Source organism: Rutidosis leptorrhynchoides, chromosome 2 (assembly GCF_046630445.1).
Source record: "Rutidosis leptorrhynchoides isolate AG116_Rl617_1_P2 chromosome 2, CSIRO_AGI_Rlap_v1, whole genome shotgun sequence".
Taxonomy (NCBI): domain Eukaryota; kingdom Viridiplantae; phylum Streptophyta; class Magnoliopsida; order Asterales; family Asteraceae; genus Rutidosis; species Rutidosis leptorrhynchoides.
The window spans coordinates 481,020,656-481,026,475 of NC_092334.1; positions in this window are offsets into that span (position 1 = coordinate 481,020,656).

The window sequence follows — 5,820 nt, forward strand, 5'->3', positions numbered from 1 at the left end:
ATAATCAACGATTTTCCGAACTAGCCTTGATGTGCCCAAACCTTGTGAACCCCGAAGCCTTAAGGGTTAAACTTTACATGGATGGTCTCCCAAAGAGCATCAAACACGGGGTAATATCATCCAAACCCACTAATCATCAAGAAGCTTTGAACATGGCCCGCAAGTTGATAGAAATGGTGGATGAAATTGTAGTGCCGGCACCTAAAGCCGAGGATAAGTCGAGTAACAACAAAAGAAAGTGGGAAACCCCCAATAAAGCAACAACAACTTTGCCAAGAAGCCTTACACCTCCGACGGCAAGAAGGGTTATGCCGAAAACCTACCTCTTTGCAACAAATGCAACAAACATCACTTTGGCGAATGTGGCAAGCTAATTTGCTATCGGTGCCAAGGAATTGGTCATAAGGCCAATGAGTGTAAAAGTGTCGCCCCCATCGCTCGAAAGGGGCCCAATGCACCAAAAACGGGCACTTGTTACGAATGTGGCCAAACGGGCCATTATAGAAATGCATGCCTGAAGAAGAAAGATAACCCCAACACACGCGGCCGAGCTTTCAACATCAACACCGAGGAAGCCCGAAATGACAATGAATTAGTCACGGGTACGTTTCTTCTCAACAATGAAATGTCCCGTTCTTATTGATTAAAAACGTTCCATATTAACTGATTTCGTTGCGAGGTTTTGACCTCTATATGAGACGTTTTTCAAAGACTGTATTCATTTTTAAAACAAACCATAACCTTTATTTCATAAATAAAGGTTTAAAAGCTTTACGTAGATTATCAAATAATGATAATCTAAAATATCCTGTTTACACACGACCATTACATAATGGTTTACAATTCAAATATGTTACATCGAAATCAGTTTCTTGAATGCAGTTTTTACACAATATCATACAAACATGGACTCCAAATCTTGTCCTTATTTTAGTATGCAACAGCGGAAGCTCTTAATATTCACCTGAGAATAAACATGCTTTAAACGTCAACAAAATATGTTGGTGAGTTATAGGTTTAACCTATATATATCAAATCGTAACAATAGACCACAAGATTTCATATTTCAATACACATCCCATACATAGAGATAAAAATCATTCATATGGTGAACACCTGGTAACCGACATTAACAAGATGCATATATAAGAATATCCCCATCATTCCGGGACACCCTTCGGATATGATATAAATTTCGAAGTACTAAAGCATCCGGTACTTTGGATGGGGTTTGTTAGGCCCAGTAGATCTATCTTTAGGATTCGCGTCAATTAGGGTGTCTGTTCCCTAATTCTTAGATTACCAGACTTAATAAAAAGGGGCATATTCGATTTCGATAATTCAACCATAGAATGTAGTTTCACGTACTTGTGTCTATTTTGTAAATCATTTATAAAACCTGCATGTATTCTCATCCCAAAATATTCAATTTGGTTCACTAGTTTGTGAGCCATTCTACATGCCTGTTGTATGGAGGCGGGCTCGTGTGAACTTATATATTCTTGGATTCTTTTCGGTAATCCTTTCACAAATGCGTCGATCTTCTCTTCCTCATCTTCGAATGCTCCCGGACACAATAGGCACAATTCTGTGAATCGTCTTTCGTACGTGGTAATATCAAATCCTTGGGTTCGTAACCCTCTAAGTTATGTCTTGAGCTTATTGACCTCGGTTCTGGGACGGTACTTCTCATTCATCAAGTGCTTGAATGCTGAGCACGGTAGTGCGTACGCATCGTCTTGTCCCACTTGCTCTAGATAGGTATTCCACCATGTTAACGCAGAACCTGTGAAGGTATGCGTAGCGTACTTTACTTTGTCCTCTTCAGTACACTTACTTATGGCAAACACCGATTCGACCTTCTCGGTCCACCGTTTCAATCCGATCGGTCCTTCGATTCCATCAAATTCCAAAGGTTTGCAGGCAGTGAATTCTTTGTAGGTGCATCCTACACGATTTCCTGTACTGCTAGATCCAAGGTTATTGTTGGTATGTAGCGCAGCCTATACTGCGGCTATGTTTGAAGCTAGAAAAGTACGGAATTCCTCTTCATTCATATTCACGGTGTGTCGAGTAGTCGGTGCCATTTCCTTCAAAATAGTCAAATGGAACAAGTTAATCATACAGAATATTAAGAGTAGTTAATAGTATTTCGTAGCATAATATGAACTCATTTATAAAAGCTTTTTCTTCATATTAGCATTTTATAAGTTTAAATTCGGGTAGTACCTACCCGTTAAGTTCATACTTAGTAGCTAATATACAATTCAACTACTACAATTCTATATGAAAAAATGATTATAATAATATTTCGCGTTCAAACTTTTATACAATATTTTACAAACTTACAATACCGTTTATTTTACATAAAGCATGAAATATAGCACACAATAACTTTGATACAAGATAGTTGTGAAGATAATTCTAGCTAGTACACAAGTCGTTCAGCAAAGGCAATAAAGACACGTAATTCATACGTCCAGAAACAAGTCATGCATTCTGGTTTTACTAGGACTACTTCCTATCCTTGGTCTTGTGGAACATAACCGTTATGGCCGTTGATAAGACAGCGTGTTGTAACGTCGTCAAAGGGACGAGGGTTACGTAATGTCCAACAGTCCCGTAACAATCTAAAAACCTCACTTCTTACCCCAATTACCGACTCCGTCACTTGTGGGAACGTTTTGTTTAATAGTTGTAGGCCGATGTTCTTGTTCTCACTTTGGTGAGAAGCGAACATTACTAATCCGTAAGCATAACATGCTTCTTTATGTTGCATGTTAGCCGCTTTTTCTAAATCACGAAGTCCAATATTCGGATATATTGAGTCAAAATAATTTCTTAACCCATTGCGTAAAATAGCATTTGGGTTCCCCGCAATATATGCGTCAAAGTAAACACATCGTAACTTATGGATTTCCCAATGTGATATCCCCCATCTTTCGAACGAAAGCCTTTTATAAACCAAGGCATTCTTGGAACGTTCTTCGAATGTCTTACAAACTGATCTCGCCTTAAATAGTTGTGCCGAAGAATTCTGACCGACTCTAGACAAGATTTCATCAATCATGTCTCCGGGTAGGTCTCTTAAAATATTGGGTTGTTTATCCATTTTGTGTTTTTATACTGTAAAATAGACAAGAGTTAGATTCATAAAAAAAATACTTATTAATACAAGCAATTTTTACATATATCATAAAGCATAAGCACACTATATTACATATATTACACCACACGAATACAACTATCTTATTCCGACTCGCTTGTTTCTTCTTCTTCGGTTTTGGTTCGTTTTGCCAAGTTTCTAGGGATATATGATGTTCCCCTAATACGAGCCGTCGTTTTCCACATTGGTTTAGAAAAACCTGGTGGTTTAGAGGTTCCCGGGTCATTGTTACAACTTAAGGACTTCAGGGGTTGATGATACATATAAAGTTCATCGGGGTTGGAATTAGATCTCTCTATTTTTATGCCCTTTCCCTTATTATTTTCTTTTGCCTTTTTAAATTCAGTTGGGGTAATTTCTATAACATCATCGGAATTCTCGTCAGAATCCGATTCATCGGAGAATTGGTAATCCTCCCAATATTTTGCTTCCTTAGCGGAAACACCATTGACCATAATTAACCTTGGTCGGTTGGTTGAGGATTTTCTTTTACTTAACCGTTTTATTATTTCCCCCACCGGTTCTATTTCTTCATCCGGTTCTGATTCTTCTTCCGGTTCCGATTCTTCTTCAGGTTCCGACTCTTCTTCCGCTTCCTCTTCGGGAACTTGTGAATCAGTCCACGAATCATTCCAATTTACATTTGACTCTTCATTTTTATTAGGTGAGTCAATGGGACTTGTTCTAGAGGTAGACATCTATCACATAATATCAAACGCGTTAAGAGATTAATATATCACATAATATTCACATGTTAAAAATATATAGTTTCCAACAAAATTTGTTAAGCAATCATTTTTCAAGTAAACACGGTCGAAGTCCAGACTCACTAATGCATCCTAACAAACTCGATAAGACACACTAATGCAAAATTCTGGTTCTCTAAGACCAACGCTCGGATACCAACTGAAATGTACCGTTCTTATTGATTAAAAACGTTCCATATTAATTGATTTCGATGTGAGGTTTTGACCTCTATATGAGATGTTTTTCAAAGACTGCATTCATTTTTAAAACAAACCATAACCTTTATTTCATAAATAAAGGTTTAAAAGCTTTACGTAGATTATCAAATAATGATAATCTAAAATATCCTGTTTACACACGACCATTACATAATGGTTTACAATTCAAATATGTTACATCGAAATCAGTTTCTTGAATGCAGTTTTTACACAATATCATACAAACATGGACTCCAAATCTTGTCCTTATTTTAGTATGCGACAGCGGAAGCTCTTAATATTCACCTGAGAATAAACATGCTTTAAACGTCAACAAAAAATGTTGGCGAGTTATAGGTTTAACCTATATATATCAAATCGTAACAATAGACCACAAGATTTCATATTTCAATACACATCCCATACATAGAGATAAAAATCATTCATATGGTGAACACCTGGTAACCGACATTAACAAGATGCATATATAAGAATATCCCCATCATTCTGGGACACCCTTCGGATATGATATAAATATCGAAGTACTAAAGCATCCGGTACTTTGGATGGGGTTTGTTAGGCCCAATAGATCTATCTTTAGGATTCGCGTCAATTAGGGTGTCTGTTCCCTAATTCTTAGATTACCAGACTTAATAAAAAGGGGCATATTCGATTTCGATAATTCAACCATAGAATGTAGTTTCACGTACTTGTGTCTATTTTGTAAATCATTTATAAAACCTGCATGTATTCTCATCCCAAAATATTAGATTTTAAAAGTGGGACTATAACTCACTTTCACAGATTTTTACTTCGTCGAGAAGTAAGACTTGGCCACTGTTGATTCATGAACCTATAACAATATATACATATATATTAAAGTATGTTCAAAATATATTTACAACACTTTTAATATATTTTGATGTTTTAAGTTTATTAAGTCAGCTGTCCTCGTTAGTAACCTACAACTAGTTGTCCACAGTTAGATGTATAGAAATAAATCGATAAATATTATCTTCAATCAATCCACGACCCAGTGTATACGTATCTCAGTATTGATCACAACTCAAACTATATATATTTTGGAATCAACCTTAACCCTGTATAGCTAACTCCAACATTCACATATAGAGTGTCTATGGTTGTTCCGAAATATATATAGATGTGTCGACATGATAGGTCGAAACATTGTATACGTGTCTATGGTATCTCAAGATTACATAATATACAATACAAGTTGATTAAGTTATGGTTGGAATAGATTTGTTACCAATTTTCACGTAGCTAAAATGAGAAAAATTATCCAATCTTGTTTTACCCATAACTTCTTCATTTTAAATCCGTTTTGAGTGAATCAAATTGCTATGGTTTCATATTGAAATCTATTTTATGAATCTAAACAGAAAAGGTATAGGTTTATAGTCAGAAAAATAAGTTACAAGTCATTTTTGTAAAGGTAGTAATTTCAGTCGAAAGAACGACGTCTAGATGACCATTTTAGAAAACATACTTCCACTTTGAGTTTAACCATAATTTTTGGATATAGTTTCATGTTCATAATAAAAATCATTTTCTCAGAATAACAACTTTTAAATCAAAGTTTATCATAGTTTTTAATTAACTAACCCAAAACAGCCCGCGGTGTTACTACGACGGCGTAAATCCGGTTTTACGGTGTTTTTCATGTTTCCAGGTTTTAAATCATTAAGT